General features: G+C 37.3%; 1 protein-coding gene across 1 annotated transcript in view; it reads right to left on the bottom strand.

The window, feature by feature from the left end:
* The window catches only part of AR (androgen receptor), a 188166-nt gene that overhangs the window by 39960 nt on the left and 123976 nt on the right, over positions 1 to 24230 (bottom strand). The gene's annotated exons all lie outside the window — the stretch shown is intronic.

The following is a 24230-nucleotide window of genomic DNA, read 5'->3' as shown; positions in this document are numbered from 1 at the left end:
CTGCAGGTTATACAAATGAAACAGAGATAAAGCTCACTCTTTGTGAAGTGAATTGCAACAGGTGAAAGGAAGTCCTCTGAAGGCAGAAGAAAAACAACTGTTGTTGTGCACATCTGGAGTTGTCACAGATACACAAAAACATACACACATACACACATCCTCAAACCCAGAGATTCTCAGGATCACAGCTGCTCAAAGAAAGACATGGAGGTCCACTCAAAAGCACACATTTTACTCAGTATTTTGTCTCCTTGCTCCTAACATAGGCCTGGCATACAGTAGGCCCTCAATAAACACTGAATGAATACACAAGTGGAACAGGGAGATCCACAGACGCACAGAGTCACCAGCAGAAACAGACAGAGATACATACCCTACTACTCTGAAACATGCAGAACTTCTCATGCTTGGAGCCCTGTGACAGCCTGAGCTTGTGCATCCCCTCACTCCACCCCTTTCTTTATCCAAGTCCCTCTTATTTACTGCTGCGATTTAGTTTATGGGAGAGACTGGGATTTTAGGGAGGCTTCTTTTGGCAGAGGAGGCATGTTTGTGGTAGGGAAAAGGAAGAAAAATTGAAGAGCAATTGCTATTTGATAGCAGGGAGAAAAACACATAAATTCAGCTATAGCTTGTCCCTTCTCTTCCTTTTCAACCTAAAATGTACAGGTCAGGCACAGAAAACACATGTATTATAGTAAGTTATTTTATGTAGGAGATTTAGTAGTAGCCAGGTCAACAAGACCTTTGTTTTTTTTCCTTTCTCCTTCCCTTCTTTCCTTTCTCCCCCCCCTTCCTTCCTCCCCCCAACCTTCCTCCTTCCCCACCCCTTTCCTCTCTCATTCCCTTCCCTTTGTCAAAAGATTCCAAAATGCTGGGCTTGGAGGAACTGTTAAAAACCACCCTAGTACAACCCTTTCATTCCAAGGATGAGTTCTGGGAAGGTGACTTGCCTGAAGAACACTCAATTGGAGGTCAATGAAGGAAGAATATTATTTAGTAGGTACCTACTATGAATCAAGCCTGTGTTGGCAAGTTTATATATGCCATTTAAAGGAATAACCTCAGCAGTGTTTTGAGGTAGATACTACCATTATTTTTACTTAACAGATGAGAAAACTAAGGCCCCTAAACCAGTACTCTTTCTACCATACCACAGGATTTTATTTGTATAAATGGAACACATAATTTACTAACAAACATTTTTTTAAGTAGTCTCCACGCCCAGCATGGAGCCCATTGTGGGGCTCAAGCTCATGACCCTAAGCTCATGACCCTGAGATCAAGACCTGAGCTGAGATCAAGAGTTGGACACTTAACTGAGCCACCCATGTGCCCCACTAACAGCCTTTTCTTGCCGCAACTGAGGATTGTTGTATGTGCACAGAAAGGATGGCGTTATGAGGGCCATTCAGTCTTTGAGTATCAACTCCTAGAAGTGAGGCCCTGTATCTAATTCCAGTGGGTTCATGTCCAGTGTTGTGGGTGTTCTAGAACAGGGACATCCCCTACAGTTTTGGTGCTGCTGCAACCCTCAGGACTAGTTTTCACATTAATTGGTAAAATAGGGTCATTATGAATACTTCTTTGAAGAATCTCTTCTTCCATAGGAAAACACTAGCTCCTGAACCCAAGTTTGCAAAGTAATATTTGCAGACCCACTAGATGAGGGCTCCCAGAGTTCTAGATTCCACTGCTAAAAGTAAACCACCCTCTGAATGAGGAAGGTTACAGTGGAAAAAGTATGATAACATTTTTTTCAATTTGGAACTCAGATCATCTCCCTAGCTATTATTCGTACTTTGTCCCAGAGTGTCTCTTGGCCTAAAACAATGTGACCTAAAACACAGATATCCTTTACAATTTGCCTACATAGTAAGTGTAGAGCCCAGTGCAACCAATGCCATTGTGCATTTATTTAACTTATTGAGCATTTATTATGGACCTTGCACTAGCTGTTGAGGATACAGAGGAAAATCTCTGCTGAAGAAAAATGTTTAAGTCCCAGATAACAGAGAGAGCACTAGGCTGGAAGTCACAAGATTTGAATCCTTGTTCAGTCTTATTACTAACTCACCATATGACCTTGGACAAGTACTTTATCCTCTCTGGGCTCCATTGATAATATGTAATGGTAGAACTGGAAAATCACTAAAATCTTTTCCAGCTCAAGGAATCTTTATTTTATTACTTTATTTTAATTCCAGTGTAGTCAACATACAGTGCTATATTAGTTTCAGCTGTTCAATCCAATTAAACAATTCCATATCCAGCTCAAGGAGTCTTAAAGGATATCTGGATTTTATCCACAATATATTTGTGGAGTCTTTCATATAAAGGTCACAAGTATTACCAATAAGCAAGACATTAACCAAACTAATGCTGTCTTGTCCCTCAACTCTCTCTTTTTAAGATAGTAACTTACTGTAACATTGCCTCTTATATCTGCAGTCATTCAGTCTTTTCTCTTTGTTTTCTAAAGTCCTTCAAAAAATCAAGGCACTTAACAATTCATTAGAGAGGCACTGTTATTGCAAGCCATATGCAACATATGAATAAATAACATGCTTATAGACATACGTGTATTCACATATGCATGAATGCAAATGTGTTGGGTGTACACCCACAATAGGGTTCCTGAATTATCTTTGTATGTATGTGTATGTGTGATTACATAAAGTATATAACATATTAAGTCATATAAATGCATGCATATGACATGTATTTCTCTGAAGCAGAATAGTGACTTTAAAGTTTTAAATGACATTTAATAGTGACAGAAGTGGTCGAGGGTCCCAAAGATAGAAGGAATCTCCTAAAAATGGAACTGTGACTCATCCTCACAATTTGGATTAGGAACAAAAGCAAGGCATGGAACAACTTCTCAAGGTTGCTTCCAATCCACTTCTCCTGCCCGAATTACCAACTTCCCCAAATAATGGCAGAGCCAATGTATAATCACTGGGTTGCTATTACTTCTATTCTATTTATTCTACTTCTCCAATATGGCTGAAGTTATCAGGGTTCTTAATAATAACAATGAATTAAAATATAATACATAATAATATATATTATACATATTTATATACAATAACTATGAAACATATAACATGTAGTAACAATAAATTAAAACACAATATAAAATAACATAAGATTAAAAACGTCTCCCATTTGATTAGCTTACAAAAGTTAATAACAATCTTGTGCAAAGTAGGTACAACAGGGATTACTGTATACCCATTATATAACTGAAGAAAATGATGCTCACTAAGATGAAACTGACCTGCCTGGCATCACGCTATTACTTGGCTCCAAATCACAGTCCATAAGGCTATGAATCTCACAGATTGAAAAAAAATTTAAACAGTATTTGGTCACAATACACTCACTCCTCTGTGCAAGGCTCAAATCCCCTTCGTAACATCCTTGTAAAGGGTTGCTCCACCCTTTCATGAATTGCAGCCCATTCCATTTCTGGACTCTGTCATAAGGCTATTCCTTCCAGGAACTAGATATTTGTCTCCTTGGAGCTCTGACCCATTGGGTCTAATTAGAAGTACATCATCTTTGGACTGTAAAGGACATTAAAAGCTTTGTAACAAATGCCCCAATGTGATGCCTGACTCTTCATTTATGAAAATGGACACAAAGTATTGAAACAACATGCCACAAGCCATAGGAAGTTGGTGATAGAGCTAGAGAAAAATCTGGCACCTGCATCCAATGGAGATGTAGTGTGGGTGAGTGTAGCCTCAAGACAGAGCACTCTGTGGGTGTTAGGTATCTTTATTCATTGTCTAGTAAGTATATGGCCCCCTGAATGCCTTCTCAGTACTCAGTTGACAGAACTGTAAGTGAGATCTGGGCCTGCCTGCTCCAAGGTGTTCTTAGAAAATCCTCTATTCCCATGCAGTAGCCTAGGTGACTGAATAATTAACACAGACAACATAAACTGCTATCCATCTTTTCCTCCTCAGATTCTACAAATATTATACCTAGCTCTCTGACACTGTTGACCTTCAACAGCAAGGTTGTATCAACAACTTATAAGTCTCACAAAAAATGTCATTGTGAAATTTTTGGCAAAATACAAAATCCCCCTCTCACATTGAAGGAGGTAAGTCTACACTCTAGAATTGCAAGCAGGTTGCACATTTAATGCTTAATAAATCTATTAGAACAGCTGCAAACCCTTGACTACCATGAATGGTCACATAATGAGATAGCATGAGGTCCTCTGTATGTCAGCTGGCTCTGAAATCCTTGATTGCCTGATGGTATTCTACATGTTTTTTTATGGTCCTATTCTTCCATCATAAAGCTCAACTATTATCCAAAACTCCAGCAGGAACAGAGGTCATGAGACCAACTTGAGATATTTTCTACACAGACTTCCGATTTCTATCAGTGTTTTTTTGTTTGTTTTTTGTCATCCCCATTGGTGCTGCCATGCAGTATGAGTTGAGGCCAATGTTTGACTAGGCTTCCTTCAATATGTTCATTCTGAAAAATCCTACTTAAAGCAGATCAGGTAAGGCAGGAAGTTACCCACCATCTGCAGCATCATATCTTGCAAATGAGAGGATCGAATCATCAGGTAAAATGTGTGATATTGCCAAGATATTTTTGAAAAATTAAAGAGTAATAAGGCTTTTCCTATCAAACATTTAAAGTATTGTAATGCCATAATAATTACAGCAGTTTGTTAATAGCTCCAGTATAGACTTATCAGTTGAAGAGACTAAAAAAGACAGAGACTCCATATATATAATATGTTATTCTAAATCAGTGAAGAAAGGATGACTTATTCACTACATTAAATGGTGTCAGAACAACTGGTTAATCATTTGGGAAAGTCAATAAGCTTAAATTACTCATTGAAACCCAAATAAACTCCATGTGGATTAAAGATGCCAATGGAAAAAAAAAAACAAAAGGAAAGCATTAAAGTACTGTTAGATAGACCAATGGAACAGAATAGAGACCCCAGAAATGGATGCTCAGCTCTATGGGCAACTAATCTTTGAAAAAGCAGGAAAAAACATCCAGTGGAAAAAAGTCTCTTCAATAAATGGTGCTGAGAAAATTGGACAGCTATATGCAAAAGAATGAAACTTGACCACTCTCTCACACCATACACAAAGATAAACTCCAAATGGATGAAAGACCTCGATGTGAGACAGGAGTCCATCAAAATCCTAAAGGAGAACATAGGCTGTAACCTCTTCAACCTCAGCCACAGCAACTTTTTTCATGACACATCTCCAAAGACAAGAGAAACAAAAGAAAAAATGAACTTGTGGGACTTCATCAAGATAAAAAGCTTCTGCACAGCCAAGGAAATAGTCAAAAAACTAAGAGGCAGCCCACAGAATCAGAGAAGATATTTGCAAATGGCACTACAGATAATAGACTGCTATCCAAGATCTACAAAGAACTTCTCAAACTCAATACATGAGAAACAAATAATCAAATCAAAAAATGGGCAGAAGATATGAACACTTTTCCAATGAAGACATACAAATGGCTAACAGACACATGAAAAAATGTTCAAAATCATTAGCCATCAGGGAAACTCAAATCAAAACCATTCTTACGCCAGTTAGGATGGCAAAATTTGATAAGGCAAGAAACAACAAATGTTGGAGAGGATGCGGAGAAAGGGGATCCTTCTTACACTGTTGGTGGGAATGCAAGTTGGTACAGCCACTTTGGAAACCAGTGTGAAGATCCCTTCAAAAGTTAAAAATAGAGCTACTTTATGATTCAGCAATTGCACTACTGGGTATTTACCCCAAAGATACAGACGTAGTGAAGAGAAGGGCCATATGCACCCCAATGTTCATAGCAGCATTGTCCACAATAACCGAGATGTCCTTCGACAGACGACTGGATTAAGAAGATGTGGTCCAAATATACAATGGAATGTTACTCAGCCAACATTTGCAGCAACATGGACAGGACTGGAGGAGATTACGCTAAGTGAAATAAGTCAAATAGAGAAAGACAATTATCATATGGTTTCACTCATTTATGGAACATAAGAAATAGCAGGGAGATTGGTAGGAGAAGGAAGGGAAGAATGCCGGGGGGGGCGGTAAACAGAAGGGGGAATGAACCACAAGAGACTATGGACTCTGGGAAACAAACTGAGGGCTTCAGAGGGGAGGGGGGTGGGGGATTGGGGTATGCCAGTGATGGGTATTAAGGAGGGCACATATTGCATGGAGCACTGGGTGTTACACACAAACAATGAAGCATGGAACACTACATCAAAAACTAAGGATGTACTGTATGGTGACTAACATAACATAATAAAAATTATTATTAAAAAAAAGTACTGTTAGAAAACATAGGTATTTTTTTATTTTTAAAAGTAGAAAAAGGCTTTTTAAAGAATGGCAATACAGAAACATAAGTGAATATTTTGATAGACTTGACTAGAAGACATTTAAACTCTCTTATAAAACTGAAAGACAACCACAAACTATGGAAAACATATTGGCAGCAAGTATGTAAAAACAGTGGTTAATTTCTTTGATATATAAAGATGAACAGTGCAATAGAAAAAAGGACAACAGACATGAAAAATGAATTAAAAGAAGAAATATAAATGATCAATAAATATATGAAAATTGTTCAATTTTAACTTCACCAGAAATCACAGAAATACAAATTAAATAAGATGCCATTTTCATTAGTCAGATTGGCAAAGATTAAATACCAGATATTGGCAAAGAGGTATTACTAATAGGAGTATAAACTTTTAGAGAGCAATTTTGCAACATATCCAAAAAAATTAAATACACATAACTTTTAATCAGTAATTCCATTTCTTGGACTCTTTTTATAAGAAAACAATTATTTAAGCACAAAAAAGTTCAATATAGCATTATGTAAATAGGGGATATTGGAAAAATTTAAATGTCCAACATTAAGAGGATGCTTAAATTATTCCATATTTATGCAGTAGAATGCTGTACATTTTTTTTAACTCAGAAGGGTGTTCACAATATTCTGTTTTGTTAAAACAACAAGAAAAATGAAATTACCAAATAACATATTTTATTGAATCCCACCTTTAATACCTAAGGCTTTAGAGCACATCTAGTAAAGTTTTTTCTATTGCAGTGAAACTTTTTTACAAGTGAAATATTACACAAAGGTCCCATACATAGGAAACAGATAAAATGAAACCTAATCTGCCTGAACTAGGTATAGGAAACTTGGTGCACTGGGTGCTATACGCAAATAATGAATCATGGAACACTACATCAAAAACTAAGGATATACTCTATGGTGACTAACATAACATAATAAAAAATTATTAAAAAAAAAAAGAATTCGTCCTGCTACACCTCTCCCTTTCTTCCCTTCTCTGCAGCCTTAGCATTGTGCTATACCTTAGAAAAATTTTGTAGGAGTCCCCAGGGCTTTGTGGAAAAGTTAAGACGTACTGATTTAACCAACCCCCATACCTCCTATTTTATTGACTAAGAAACTGAGACTCAGAGAATGGGGGGAGATGAACCTTGCTTAAGGCTATAGTATGAGTCAATGTCAAAATAGGGACAAGAACCCAAGCCTTCTTATTCATAGTTCCCCAGTTTAGTGCTATTCTTATATGAGATAATACATGTGAAAATAACGTAAAAGCATAAAGCATTATACAGATCTTATCTATTGTTATTTAAGTAAATAACAAACTCCTTGAATGTCAGAAGAGGCAAGGATCCTCTGTAGAGACCAACATTCTCATCTTACAGATGGGGAAACTGAGATACAGAAAGCAGAATGGACAAGACAGGATTAAAACTCAAGTCTCTTGCCCACTATATTCTCTGCACATTTGCTTTATTATTCCAAATTATTTTCCTGTTCATTATCTTGCTGAGCCTTTCTTCAAAGGGGGGAAAGTACAGACCATTATCCTCAATTTATATATGAGGAAACCCAAGACACAGAATGCTTACTGATTCCAAAGAGTATAGCTTAGTTTCAATCCAGGGTGCATAGGCTTTCTATTTAACCACTATAACTGAGCAAATATCTTATTTGCCTCTATCCTGACTTATGTGTATCCTGAATGTTCTACATCTACCCATACTGCCTCTTCAACATGTGAAGGACGAGTAACACTTGGCTTCCTGGGAAGGGGGCAATCTCACTGTGCTTTGATTGGGTACTGTTCAAAGTGCCTTCATTTAATTCTTGTTAAAACTCTTCCAGGTAGCTACTATTCCTATTTTAGAATTGAGGGAAATAAGTCTCAGAGATGCTGAATGACTCACCGAGTCACCAGCCAATAAGTGGCAGAAGCAGGATCAGAAACCAGGTCTGTATGACCTGCGATGTTGGTGTTTGCCCTTGTCAATGTATTATCTCTTCTGAAATGGGCCCTGACACTATGCTTCAAAGACAGGCAGGGCAGAACAGTAAAGGAGTACAGAGGAGGAAAGAGGAAGACCTGAGGACTAGCCCTTCTATTTCACGGAATCATTATGTGACCTGGTGTGTTATCTCTACTCTCTTGACCTTGGTTCCCTTAATTTAGAAGAGAATGTGGTAGGTAATAAGAAAATAGTAGCAACCTAAGGAAGGTGAATTCAGAAGTCTTCTACTCACATTGGAATTTCTGATGGGTGTCTCAGAGTTTTCCTGAGTGTGATTCAGGGAGGGTTCTAAGGGCCTTCCCTGAAAAACAACAACACTACTCTACAGAAAAAAGGAGCTAAGTGCCTCTCCCCGAGTGATCTACACAGACTTGAACAACCCCAAGGCCTGTTTAGGGTCATGCATCCTATGGATGTAACTTTTTCTGGAGCCAAGATAGCCTAGAACCTCTGGCCTAATCATCCAAGGAGTTCTCTTCTTTGAAGACCAATTCTAAGCACTGTTGATTCCTAGTAAATTTGCCCCCCAAGATACTGCTTTTGGGCCTGTGGAACAGGCTAGACAACACCAGGCACACAGTCTATACTGTGGCAAAAGGATTCTTCTGTGAAAAGGACTTAAAATGTAGCAGAGTCCCTTTGATTCCACGGATGTGACCATTTCTCCACCTGTCCTACCCACCCAGAAACACAGATATCAGTTAATCCAGTACCACGGAAGGGCTCTCAGCTAATGCGTTACAGGGAGGCTTCTTAGGAGTGTTTATAAATAATAAAAATAATCCTTATTTCTTTTGACCTAAAGGTTAACTCTAGTGAGAGGGGACAGGAATCAAGCCCAGATCCATCTTCTTTGCTTTAAGTACCTTTCACAATCTGGCTGAAGTTCCATAAAATGAAAATGTAAAGACCACTAGACTGACAAGCAGAAGAGCAGTTGTCAGGGCGCTTGGGTGGCTCAGTTGGTTGAGCATCCAACTCTTGATTTCAGCTCAGGTCATGATCTCAGAGTCCTGGTATCAAGTTCCATCTAGGGCTCCACACTCAGCATGGAGTCTGCTTGTCCCTCTCCCTCTGCTCTTCCCTCTGCTCTCTCTCTCAAAATAAAATAAAATAAAATAAAATAAAATAAAATAAATATAATCTTTAAAAAAAAAAAAAAAGAAGAGGAGGAGGTGTCAAATCCTGGCTCCAATTGCCCTCTGCAAGTCTGAGCCTTGATTTCTCATCTAAAAAATGAGAATAAACATGATGGCATTGTCTACTTCATAAAGTTATACAAAACAAATGGTACAGAATACATGTGCAAGTGATCTGTAAAAGGAAGAATGTTAGATACATTAGAAGAGTTATAGGTAATGTTACTGAACTTATTTTGTCTTCTATATCCCTCCATTAGCAACCACCTTCTGATCCTTCTGATAATGCTGCTCTCTTCACTGGCTGCTGCGCTGGTCACAAACATTCCATCTACTCCCTGCTCTCAACACACACACAGACACACACACACACACACACACACACACACACACACAGAGCTAAAATGAACCCTTCAGTGTTCAGTTTCAAACCACCTTCCCTAGCAACTGTCATTCACATGGGCCTCCTGCTTCAAGAGGACAGGAAGTAGAAGTAGGTAAAGCTGAAAAGTTAGATAGTAGCTAGATCATGAATAGCCCTGAATGCCATGCTATGCAGTTTAAATTTTAACATAAAGAAATTTTTTAAATTTATCCATTGAGTTCATCCATACAAGGTGCTTAATAACTATTCTCTGATAATTAATCTTTTAGTGTACACTTACTATGTTCAAGGCACTATTCTAGGCAACGAGGGAAACAACAGTGCATAATACAGTCAAAGGCCTTGCCTGCAACTTGGGGGATCTTTTGGTGAAAACAGACAAGTAATAAATAAGTGGTAAATAATAAATTAAATATTTTCAGATGGCGATACATACAATGAAAGAGAGAGTGGGGAAAGATTCTATGACGATGTGGCATTTGAGCTGACACCTGAATAATAGAAGCCAGACATGCAAACAGCCAGAGGAGGAACATTCTCAGCAGAAGGAATAGCAAATTCAAAGTTTTAATGTCATAAATGAATTTGGTGTGTTCTTGGACTAGCAAAGTGGCCAGTGGGGCTGGCATATGTTAAGGGAGGGGATGTGTTAGGGAAAGCTGATTGGGTGGCAAAACCAGGCTGTACAGGGTAGTAATTCTCAACCTTGGGTACAAGTTGGAAACACCTACAGAGATTTTACAAAGTACTGATGCCTGGTTTTACTCCCAATAATTCTAATTCAATTGATTGGGGGTAAGTGTGGGGAGTACGATTTTCTAAGATGTCCCTCTATTGCTTCTAATATGCAGCTAGGGGAGGGAACTTGCAAGTGAGTTAATAACTTATGGATTTTTTTAAGATAAGGGTCCAATATTATTCTTTTTTTAAATTTAAAATCAATTAATTAACATATATGTATTACTGGTTTCAGAGGTAGAGTTTAGTGTCCATCAGTTGCATATAACACCCAGTGCTCATAACATGAAATACCCTCCTTTTTTTAAATGTTTTTTTATTATATTATGTTAGTTACCATGCAGTACATCCCTGGTTTCTGATGTAAAGTTCGATGATTCATTAGTTGCATATAACACCCAGTGCACCATGCTATACGTGCCTTCCTTACTACCCATCACCAGTCTATCCCATTCACCCCCTCCCCTCTGAAGCCCTCAGTTTGTTTCTCATGAAGTACCCTCCTTAATGCCCACCATGCAGTTACACCATCCCCCACCCACATCCCCTCAGCAACCCTCAGATTGTTTCCTATAGTTACAAGTCTCTTATGGTTTGTCTCCTTCCCTGATTTCGTCTTATTTTCTTTTTCCTTCCCTTCCCCTATATTCGTATGTTTTGCTTCTTAAATTCCACATGAGTGAAATCACATGATGTTTGTCTTTCTCTGACGTATTTCACTCAGCATAACACTCTCTAGTTCCACTCACATCATTACAAATGACAAGAGTCCATTCTTTTTGATAACTGAGCAATATTCCATTATATATCATAATATATATTTTATTGGAATATAATATGTATATAATGGAATATATACAATATATTAATAATTATATATATTACTAATTATATAATATAATAATAGCCCATTATATATATATATGTAATATATATACCAGCAATGTCCACAATAGCCAAAATATGGCTTATGGATTTTTATAGCTGACACAGGATTAATAGCAGGACAAATGCTTGACACTGGAATAATATTTGACAGTTTACAAAGCCTCTTGTTGTTTTTGCTACTCTGGAGACTAGTGAGGTTCAGGCCACTCGGTAAGTACTTTGGGGAGCACCAAGCAGATGATGTTCTTCAGATGGGATTTGGAAAGACCATCTGGGAGAAATAGAGGCTCCAAACTCACCAAGGAAAACACCACGAGGAATAGCCAGCTCACTTCTGCCAAGGTCATTTGACATTTGGTCAGAGCAAAGTTTTATGTTCTCAAGCTGTCTTCCCTTGAGCTCTGTCCAGTGTTGTGCTGGAGTTGGCTTGTAGTGACTCATAAAAACCGATTCTGAGCATCATGTCCCAATTTCACATTCAGTGCTATAATACTGGTAGCTTAAATCAGTCCTGATAGGAGTATCTACAGCATGGAAATTAGCAAACACTACAATATCAAGGGCTCCCTACTGACCCTTACCCCTTCCAGGCAGAAATCCAGTTTACTAGAACACAACTGGTTCTTCCTTAGTAGTAGTTTTGCTTTTTTCTAGTTGGGTCTGGACCCATTGTTCTTTTCTCCCTATACCTTCACCCAAGCACACCTCTGAGGTTTGGTAATATAACTGGAACCGCAACTGTGTAGATTCATTTGCATTTCAGAGAAATTTTGCCATCTTCACATGCTTTACCCAATAGATGTGTTCCTGAACAGTAGTATATAAATAATATTTCTTTAAATTGAATTCATATTTAAATATAAATATTGAATATTTAAAGAAACTGTACTGAACACTTCTATAAGGTCAATAAAATAACGCTTTTGTAAAAGGTACAGTAACCATTTCATTATAAATTTTATCAGATCCAAATTTTGCATAACGATGATCTTAAAACATCTGTGGAAGAAAATTTGGCAAAAGCCTTCAAAATTAAAATATACACATGTTTTGACCCACCACATATTTGCACATGTGTGACATGACATTTATTCAGGAACATTCACTGCAACAACGTTTATATTAGCAGAAGACTGGAAACAACATAAATGCCCATCAATATAGCCATACAGTACAGCCATTAAAAAATGAAGCAATTACATATATACTAATGTGGAACAATCTCCAAGATATACTGTAAAGTGAAAAGAAAACGAAGACGCAAAACAATACACAACACTAGTTCTGTGAGGAATACTAACATATATTGATTGATATATTGATATACTTAACATATCTATATGTTTATAAGTACACATACTATGTCTATACGGGTACACAAGAAACTAATGAATAGTGGATATCCCTCAGAAAGAGAACTGCAAGCCTGAGGGTTGGGGGCTCAGAATTATCTTTCACTCTTTAACCTTCTGTGATTTTAAAATTTTGTATCATGTACATGTATTGCCCATTCCAAATATACATTTAAAATCAGCACAGCTCTGTTACGAATTTCCCTACAACCTTCAGACAAATCATTTCCCCTGTTTGGGCTTCAGTATCCCTATCTACACAAGGGAATTATATTCCATAATACTTCAGACAGAAAACCAAAAAGGGTTCCCAGCACATTATACTTCCCAGTTTTAGAGTCACCATTCACAACAGATGTGTTGCCTGTTCACCACACTGTGTAATTAGGGAAGCTGCGCTTCTAATAGGGTCAGAGAAAGCGCATTTGTTATCAACAACAACAACAACAAAATTGGTCAGTTAACAAATGCCTACTGAAAACTCAATTGCTCAGCCCTGTGCTAAAATCTGTAGAGGAGAAATGGAAGTCATAGGTCCTACCTTTTAGAAACTTGAAGTAAATACATCAATACACACGAAGCAGCAATAGTACAAATGAATATAAAGGAGTTCTGGATAGGGCAGTGACTTACTGTGACGTGTTGGGCAAGTCACTGCTTTCCTTTGAGCTTCAATTTCTTCATATATAAAATGATGGGGGAGCATGATCAGAATTCAATAATCTCTCAATAAATTAATTCTGTCCAGAGATTTGGAGACTATTAGGCATAGATCGAAGCTTCAATTATCTGTTCTTAGCTACTTGTTAAGTGGCAAAGTATGGTGGTGTGGCAGGATCATGGACTTAGGAGTCAGAAGGACTAGGCTATGAATCCCAGCAATGTCATTTAGCAGTTATAGCAGATAGCATAATCTTGGGTAAATAGCACATCCTCTACTTACCTGCTTTCTCCTTTGTAAAATGGGGATCATATCATCCATTTTTGCAGACCCATGAGATTTCAAAGTAATATATATGAAGCATCTGGCAAATTTTAGGTACTTGGAATACAAGAGCTGACTGAATGATGGGCATTCTCATGGAATCGTGTGGAACACAGGAAGAAATGATTAAGGCTGAAATTACTGTTGAAATCTTTATTGTGCAGCACTCAAGGACTGTACTTAATGTTATTTATTTATCAAGTGTTCCACAATAAAGAGCTTTAATCAAATTATTTATATTTTCCTTCCTATATATTTTTTTAAAAAGGGGTTACCCAAGATCAAATTTGAAAACTGAAATATAATAATCTACAGCTCAGACACACATCTGCACCATGCTCTCCTTCTGGGTGCTGTTCTGATTTGATGTCCTGAAAGTTCAAAAGCTACATAACAAGATGATTATAGTGTAGACCTTACCAAAACACTTACATGCTTCTTGACAAGATTAAAGATGAGAGAAACAGAAAAAGAGAGAAGAAAAAGAGAAGGAGGTGGAGAGGAGAGGAGAGGGAGGAGGGAGGGGCGGGGGTGAGATGGAGGAAGGAAGGACATGGTGAGGAGAAGAAAAGATGAAAAGAAAAGAAAACAAAAAGGGAAAGGTATATAGAAAGAAAAACCCAAGCCCGGGCCCCATTAAGGACTAACTGAACTGCGTGGCAGTTTCAAGAAAATCTGGAGAAGCTTTTAGTGTCTCCCCTAAATGCTGCCTCACTGAAGTCAAGGTTGCCTGTGGTGTCACTGCCATCCCTACTGAGGGATGAAGCATTATTAATTGGAGGAGGGAAGATGTGAGCCTGCATCCCAATTATTTCATAACCACCTTCTCCAAGTCTCTCCCAAGGACTGTTCTGTGTGACTTCCTCTTAGGAGAGTCACACTGATGGACTCATAGTACTAAGAAGCCAAAATTTCTTTCTGACTCTAGGAAAGCCCCACAAAGATGCTGAAGGTTTGAAGTGGGGGCACTCATAGAGGAATTAGTGGAAAGTATAAAGAAAGGAGTTAGTGTAGTACAGTAGGGAATAAAAGGGGGCATTTTAGTTCCACAGATTGCATTCAAGTTCTTGCTCTGCCTTTTACCAGCTAGAACTTGGAGCAAGTCACTTGACTTCTCTAGACCTCAATTTAGCTTACTGTAAAATGGAAATAATAAATCATACGTCTGCTATGACATTTAGATGAAATAATGTGTGCAAAACAACTAACACAAGGTCTGGCCCTTGTAGGCAGTCTCTAAATATCGAAAACGAAAGAGAAACAGAGAGGAGTAAATGAATGGGGTTTTAAAAATAAGAGCCAGGAAGAGTGCCTGGGTGGCTCAGTCAGTTAAGCATCTGACTCTTGATTTTGCTCAGGTCATGATCTCAGGTTTATGAGATTGAGTCCCACGTTGGGCTCTGTGCTCAGCAGGGAGTCTGCTTGAGATTCTCTCTCTCCCTCTCCCTCTGCCCCTCCCCATGAGCTCTCTCTCTCCTCTCTCTCAAATAAATAAATACATAAATGAATGAATGAATCAATGAATAAATAAATCTTTAAAAATAGGACCAAAGAGAAGGCATACAAAGAACTGAACAAAAGATAATGTGATCAGAAGACAAAATAATAGGATGATAATAGGATGATAATAATTTGTATAGTAAGAGAAATGCTAACAGCCTACAAATGTTAAGTTCAACTCCAAAAATAAAGGAAGTTAGGAAAAGTTGAACTTCACAGAAGGAGTAATCTTGATGGAAACATAGAATTTCACTAAGTGAACAAGGCACAGGTAGAGCATTTCAGGCAGAGGAAATGATACATTGGAAAGAGCCAAGATTGATGAATTTAACAGGCTGTAAAACTGATGATTTGTTGGTCACCAAAAACTCTAAAATATCACAAACACATTGATTCCATCCATTTTTTCTCCCTTTGTACCAAAAACAAATGTTTTTTTTTCTTTCTACAACTACCTTAAGGCAGACAAACAGGTTTGACGGTTCCTTCCCTCAGCCTCTGCTTTGGTCTGCATTTTGTGTGATTATTATCTGAAAGGCGAGTTACTGTAACTGACCAACAGGCATGGCTAGGAAAATGACATCTGGAGGTTAGTGGTGTGATAGAATGAATTGTTGGCATGCTGACTGCTTAGTTAAAGCACTCCTAGGCTTTACCTTCTAACCATCAGAGAATGCGGCAGGGAAACTGCATCCACTGAGAAATGTCCACCCATACCATCCATTTGCCATAAAGATAATATATTTTCCTGTTATACTTTGAATTCCCCAAAAGGATTCTCACAAAAATGTTTAAACCAACTGAATCATGAACAAAAATAATGGTTACTGACAAAATGAGAAGTCTATCATCAATCTTAAAATTCCTCTATAATGTAGAACCCAAAAATGAATAAATTACTCCTTTCCATTTGTGATTAGGAAAGTCAGGAGAACTCAAAAGTACATGTTGCTAGGCTTTCCTTAATGAAAAACAAAACAAAACAAAACAAAACAAAAAAAATCATCCAGGCCAACTGGAGGAACATCAGCTGACAAACAGGTCTAACTTCATCTGTTCTTTTTTCACTGTCCCAAGGGTCCCTAGGTATTTGAGTGTCTATGCACTTTGGAGTACATTTTCAGCACTAAGGGCACAAGAAATTTTCCTAAAAACACAAGAGTCATCCTTGGCTCTAAAACATGTAAAACATCAATAATTATTAGTAATACAGGACAAGGAGACTTGCAAAATTCCAGTTTTGAAAGAGACCCACTCTGGAACACCAGGAATGCAAAATTATCTTCAACTAATGACAGGCAACACCAACGTTATTCAGGCTTAGCCATTCTCATATTGAGTGTACCCCTTCTTTGTTCCCTAAACACCCACCAGTAAGAATCAGTTCATAAATATCCAGCATCTTCCCAAATGATAAACATCTATATAACCTCCACCTTGCATTTGTAGGTAGCTTTACAATTTACAGAGAGTGTTCCCATGCATTGTCTTCTCTGAACCTCACAACAATACATGAGCTATTCAGGGCAGTTATTATCATTTTACAAATGATAAAACTGAGGTTCAGAATGGTTAACAGAATTGTCTAAGCTCATGCAGTTAAGAGATGAAATCATTGCCACAATCAGGTATTTTGACTCTTATTCCCATTCTTTTCTCCATAGTTTTCCAAATAGCAATAAAACAAGTTAACTATAGTCACTCTGCTATGTTTTGGAAGGCATGCAAACCATCTTACCTATTTCATTAAGATATATAAAAATATTAAAACCTAGACTTTCTGGAGATCAGTTACCTGGAAAAGTTCATTTAGGTGGAACTTTTCACTTACCTGACAATATTGGATAAACGAAGTGTTGGAAATGGAGTATAATATTCATTATGTCATTCAACGAAAAATTATTAAACACCTATTAAGTGCCAGATTCTATACTAGGCACTGGTTTCTATTCCAAAAAAAAATAGATAAAATATTAAGAAATATCTGGACAGAATTAAGAAATTAATTAATTCAGTACATATTTATTAAATACTTACTCTGTGTCAGGCAGTGTTCTGGATGCTTAGAATATGTAAGTGAATAAATAATAAAAAAATCATTACCTTGACTAATATTCATTTTAGTGTGTGTGAGGAGGTGCGGGAGGGAAGGAAACAATAAACAATAGACTCAATGAATTAAAAAATTAAGTAGTATGTTAGAAAGCAACAAGTGCTATGGAAAAAAGCATGGTAAAGGGGATGGAGAGTGCTGGGACAGACTGATTTTAAATTGAGTGGTGGAAGCAGGCCTCACTGAGGTGACATTTAGGGAAAAACTTGAAGCAAGTGAGGGAGTAAGCCACACATAGGGAAGAGCATTAAAGGCAGAGGGAATAATTGATATAAAGGCTTTAATCAAATAAAAAAAAAGGCAGAAGATATGAACAGACACTTTTCCAATGAGGACATACAAATGGCTAGCAGACACATGAAAAAAGGTTCAAAATCATTAGCCATCAGGGAAACTCAAATCAAAACCACACTGAGATACCACCTTACGCCAGTTAGAATGGCAAAAATTGATAAGGCAAGAAACAACAAATGTTGGAGAGGATGTGAAGAAAGGAGATCCCTCTTACACTGTTGATGGGAATGCAAGTTGGCACAGCCACTTTGGAAAACAGTGTGGAGGTCCCTTCAAAAGTTAAAAATAGAGCTACCCTATGATTCAGCCATTGCACTACTGGGTATTTACCCCACAGATACAGAAGTAGTGAAGAGAAGGGCCATATGTACCCCAATGTTCATAGCAGCATTGTCCACAATAGCTAAATCGTGGAAGGAGCCGAGATGCCCCTCAACAGATGACTGGATTAAGAAGATGTGGTCCATATATACAATGGAATATTACTCAGCCATCAGAAAGAAGGATTACCCAACATTTGCAGCAACATGGACGGGTCTGGAGGAGATTATGCTAAGTGAAATAAGTCAAACAGAGAAAGACAATTATCATATGGTTTCATTCATTTATGGAACATAAGACATAGCAGGGAGATTGGTAGGAGAAGGAAGGGAAGAATGAAGGGGGGGGTAAACAGAAGGGGGAATGAACCATGAGAGACTATGGACTCTGGGAAACAAACTGAGGGCTTCAGAAGGGAGGGGGGTGGGGGATTGGGATAGGCTGGTGATGGGTAGTAAGGAGGGCACATATTGCATGGTGCACTGGGTGTTATACGCAACTAATGAATCATCGAACTTTATACCAAAAACTAAGGATGTACTGTATGGTGACTAACATAACATAATAAAAAATTATCATTAAAAAAATAAAATAATGGCTCTGATGTGGGAGAATGCCCATCATTTTGGGGGACTGGCAAAGAAGCCAATGCAGCTGTAGCAGGAGGAAAAGTGGTAGTATATGAGGTCTGAGAGGTAACAGCAGTACAGATCATTTGTGATCTTATAGGCCAATAAATTTTAGGTCAAGGTCTTTTATTCTGAGTGAGATGGAGAGAGACTTTAAGTAGAGGGGGAAACATGGCCTGGCCTATATTTTTGTATGAATCACATGTGAAAAACAGTATTTTTCTTCTTGGTTGTCAAACAAACAAACAACAACAACAAAAACAACACTGGGGTGAGTGACCTTAGGAATAGCTGAAGGATCCTGAAAATTCGGTTAACTTTCAGGGTCATTTTTCCCACATACTTTAGATGTGCACTTTTTTAAAGGTTGGGGAAGTTCTCGATCAAAACATCTTAGACTGGAGTAATGTCAGAGAAAATGATGGAGGGAGGAACTCCTAAAATCCTCTACTCCGTAAAGGAAATTAGAAAACTGCAAAAAAAAGGGGGGGTGTCAAATAAACATTTTAAGAACTCTAGAAATTAACCAAATACTTGTAGCTAGGGAGCGTTTATTCAAAACCTTGCAATGTTTAAATTTACCCTATTCCCTATCACTCCTTACCCAGTACCATAGTAACCATGAAAAATAGCCTGCAGTGATGGTGAAAACCAGTTATGGTGAAAACCAGCCTGGTAACCACTGGAGGAGACAAAATGGTGTTGGGACTCCTTCAAACACTCTCTTAGAGAACTGCCATTATTTGACCTGTCTGGGGATTCCCTGAAACACTACTCTCAAGACTGTGTTTATTTAACCTGACTTTTAGCCTGCTCAGTATAAACAGCTTCTTCCCTGGGGGAGTTTCTAGAAAATAATCAGAGGCAAATGCTTTACATCAGCCTGGCTAAGTTGGTAGATAACAAGTGTGGCAACAAATGAGCTCATCGAAAAGCTTGAAAAAAATGGGGAAATGATGGGGCTCCTGGCTGGCTCAGTTGGTGGAGCATGCAACTCATAATCTCAGGGTTATGGGTTCAAGTCCCATGTTGGGTGCAGAGATTACTTAAAAATAAAATCTTAAGGGGCTCCTAAGTGGCTCAGTTAGTTAAGTGTCTGACTTTTGATCTCAGGGTCATGAGTTCAAGCTCCATGTTGTTCTCTACACTCCACTTAGAAATACATACATACATACATACATACATACATAATAAATTCTTTTTTTTTTAAAGTGGGGAAATGAAATGTTCACAGGAGGATTTGAAAAGCTTCAGTATATTCCCAGGCATCTAGAATTAGTTCCAGAAGTCACTAAACAAGCAAACAACAGAAACAACAACAAACACCAGCAACAATAAACCATGAGGTTTGGCTGGTGTAAATTCTACCTTATAAGTTAATTATGTTAAATGTAATTGGAGTAAATACTGCCACTAAAAAACAGAGGTTGGGAGCACCTAGATGGATTAGTCGGTTAAGCACCTGCCTTCAGCTCAGGTCATGATCCCGGGATCCTAGTATCTAGCCCCACAACAGGCTCCCTGCTCATCGGGGAGTCTGCTTCTCCCTCTCCCTCAGCCTGCCACTCCCCCTGCTTGTTCTCTTTCTCTCTTTCTGTCAAATAAATAAATAAAATCTTAAAAAAATAAAAAACCTCAGAGATTTGCAGAATGGATTGAAAAAACAAGATGTATCCATGCTGTTTATAGGAGACACTTAAAATTCAGAGACAGAAATAGACATGCCTGGGTGGCTCAGTTGGTTGAGCATCCAACTCTTGATTTTGGCTAAGGTCTTGATTTCGGGGTCAGCGGATTGAGCCCTACATGGGGCTCCATGCTCAGCATGGAGTTTGCTTGTCTCTCTGCCTCTGCTCCTCCCCCCGCTCACATGCTCTCTCTCTCTCTCAAATAAAATCTTTAAAAAAATAAATTCAGGGACAAAAATAGATTGAAAGCGAAAGGACTGAAAAAGATATTCCATGCAAACAGTAACCAAAGGAGAGTTGGATTGGCTATACTAATTTCAGATGAAATAGACATTAAGACAAAACATGTGACTAGAGTCAAAGATGGACATGTTATAATGGTACCATCCACTAGGAAGACATTGTTGTAAACATATTCATCTAATAACAGAGCCCCCCCAAAAAAACATAAAGTAAAAACTGGCAGAATTGAATGGAAAAATAGATGATTCAACAATAAAACTGGAGACTTAAATGCCACACTTTCAATAAAGCATAGAACAAGCAAGAAGAAGATAAGAAAAGGAAAGTCACGAACACCATAAACAAATTAGACCTAACAGGCATCTACACAACACTCCACCCTGAAACACCACAATACATATTCTTCTCAAGTGCACATGAAACATCCTCCAGGAAAGAACACATTCAAGGCCATAAAACAAGTCTCAATAAATTTAAATTGATTGAAGTCATACCAAGAATGTTCTCTGATCAAAATAAAATGAAATTATAAACCGATAACAAAAGAGAGCTTCAGAAATTCACAAATATGTGAAAATTAAACAATGCAGTGTAAATAATGAGTCAAAGAAGAAAACATAAGGAAAGTAAGAAAATATAAAATGAATTGAAATGAAAAGATAACATGCCAAAATTTATGAAATTCAATGAAAGCAATGCTTAGAAGGAAATTTATAGCTATAAATGCCTACATTAAAAAGATGCAGTTCTCCCTAACATCCCAAAAGAGAAAACTAGAAAAGGGAGAACTAACTAAAAGAAAGCAGGAGGAAAAAGTGATAGAGATTAGAACAGAAGGGGCGCCTGGGTGACTCAGTTGGTTAAGCGTCTGCCTTCGGCTCAGGTCATGATCCCAGGGTCCTGGGATCGAATCCCACTTCGGGTTCCCTGCTCAATGGGCAGACTGCTTCTCTCTCTGTCCTTCCCCCTGCTCATGTTCTCTCTCTCTTTCTATCTCAATTAAATAATTTTTTTCTTTAAAAAGATTAGAACAGAAATAAATGAAGTAGGGGTGCCTGGCTGGCTCAGTTGGAGGAGCATGTGACTCCTGACCTTGGAGTCGTGAGTTTGAGCCCGACATAGGGTGTAGAGATTACTAAAAAAATAAATAAACTTCAAACAGAAACAAATGAAGTAGAGAATATGAAACAAAAAAGAAAATGAACAAAACCAAATCTTGGTCCTTTGGAAAGATCAACAAATGGATAAACCTTTTAAACTAACCAATATAAAAAAGAAAGAGAGCTCAAATTATGAAAACCAGGAATGAAAGAAAAGACAATACTACTGAAATAAAGATAACTTATTGAATCATCTTAACTGAAATAAATCTTACTAAAATAAAGATTATTAGGGAATATTACAAACAATTGTATGCCAACACTGATAAAATGAAGAAATTACTGGAAAGATACAAACCACCAAAACTGTCTCAGAAGTAAAAAGAAAGTATGAAGAGACCTATAAAACAAGATATTGAATTAGTAGTAGTAGTAGTAATAATAATAATAATAATAATAATAATAATAAAACAAAACAAATCCCAGGAACACATGGCTCTACCAGGGAATTTTACCAAATGTTTAAAGTACTAATACTCATTTTTTACAAACACTTCCACAAAAGAAAAAGATAAGGAAACACTTTCCAATTCATTTTATGAAACTATTATTACCCTAATAACAAAACAAGAATAAGACAGTGCAAAAAGAAAACTAAACACCACTATCTCTTATGAATATAAAGGTAAAATCTGAACAAAATACTTACAAACCAAATTCAGCAATGTTTAAAAAGGATTATAGGGGCGCCTGGGTGGCACAGCGGTTAAGCGTCTGCCTTCGGCTCAGGGTGTGATCCCGGCGTTATGGGATCGAGCCCCACATCAGGCTCCTCCACTATGAGCCAGCTTCTTCCTCTCCCACTCCCCCTGCTTGTGTTCCCTCTCTCGCTGGCTATCTCTGTTAAATAAATAAATAAAATCTTAAAAAAAATAAAAAATAAAAAGGATTATAACCCATAATCAAGTCAGATTTATCTCAGTAATGTAAGGTTGGCTCAATAAAAAAAATCAATCAATGTAATTAGAGTTTAATAAATAAAATACAAAAACCACATGGTGATGTGAATAGACACAGGAAACACATTTGACAATATCCAACAAGTTTTCATGACAAAAATACCAGGACTACATAGAAACTTCCTCCACCTGATAATAGGTACCTATGCAAAACCCACAATTGGTGGTGAAAGACTGAAAGCTTCCTCACTTTCACCCTAAGATCAGAAACAACGTCCGCTCACACCACTACTATTCAACGTGATAGTAGATGTTTCAGTTGGGGCAATTAGACAAGAAAAAGAAATAAAAGGCATACAGATTGAAAAGGAACATGTTAAACTATTTCTTTTCACAGATGATATTATCTTGTATGATGAAAATTCTAAAAAATACACAAAGTAACTATTAGAGCTAATAAATGAATTCAGCAAGGATGCAGTATAATAGGTCACTATACAAATATTAGTTGTATTTCTACAGAGTAGCAATGAATAATCCAAAATGAAATTAAGAAAAAAAATCCATCTACAAAAGCATCAAAAAGAATAAAATATTTAGGTAAATATGACAAAATAACTGTAAGACTTAGACATTGAAAACTATAAAACATAACTGAAATAAATTAAAGATCAATTAAATAAATGGAAAGCCATACTGTGTTGATGAACTTTTAAAAACTTAATATTGTTAACAGGACAATGCTACGCAAATTGATCTACAGATTCAATATAATATGTATCACAAAACCCAGACAGCACTTTCCTGAAATTGACAAATGATCCAAAAGTGTATATGGAAATGCAAGTGTCCTAGAATAGCCAAAACTATCTTGAAAATGAAAGACATATTTGGAGGACTCACACTTCCCAATTTCAAACCTTACTACAAAGCCACAGTAATCAAAATACTATGGTAGTTACCTCAGGACAGACATACAGTTCAGTAGAATATAACTAAGAGTCCAGATATAAGTTCATACATCTATCTATAGAAGATATACAGATGCCCAACAACCACATGAAAAACTGTATAACATCATAAGCCATTAGCAAAATGCTAATTAAAACTCTAATGAAATACCATTTCATACCAACTAGGATGGGAATAATAACAATAATTAATAATAAAGTAACACAATAAGGTGTTGGTAAGTATGTGAAGAAATTTGAGGCATCATACACTGCTGATTGGAATGTACAACAGTGCAGTATCTATAAAAAAACACACTTTGTCAGTTAAACATGGAGTTACCATACAACCCAGCAATTATTGCTTAGCCAGAAAATTGAATGAAGTACTGATACATACTAAAACATGGATTAGCCTTGAAAACACCATACTAAATGAAAGGATCCAGATTAAAAGGCCACATATTGTGTTGTTCCTTTTATATAAAATGTCCAGAATTGATAAATCCACAGAGACAGAAAGTATTTTAGTGGTTGCCTGAGTCTGAGAAGA

The sequence above is a fragment of the Ursus arctos genome, chromosome X (assembly GCF_023065955.2).
Source record: "Ursus arctos isolate Adak ecotype North America chromosome X, UrsArc2.0, whole genome shotgun sequence".
NCBI lineage: Eukaryota > Metazoa > Chordata > Mammalia > Carnivora > Ursidae > Ursus > Ursus arctos.
Note: the sequence above shows the minus strand (reverse complement) of the source record. Positions and strands in the feature narration are given on the sequence as shown.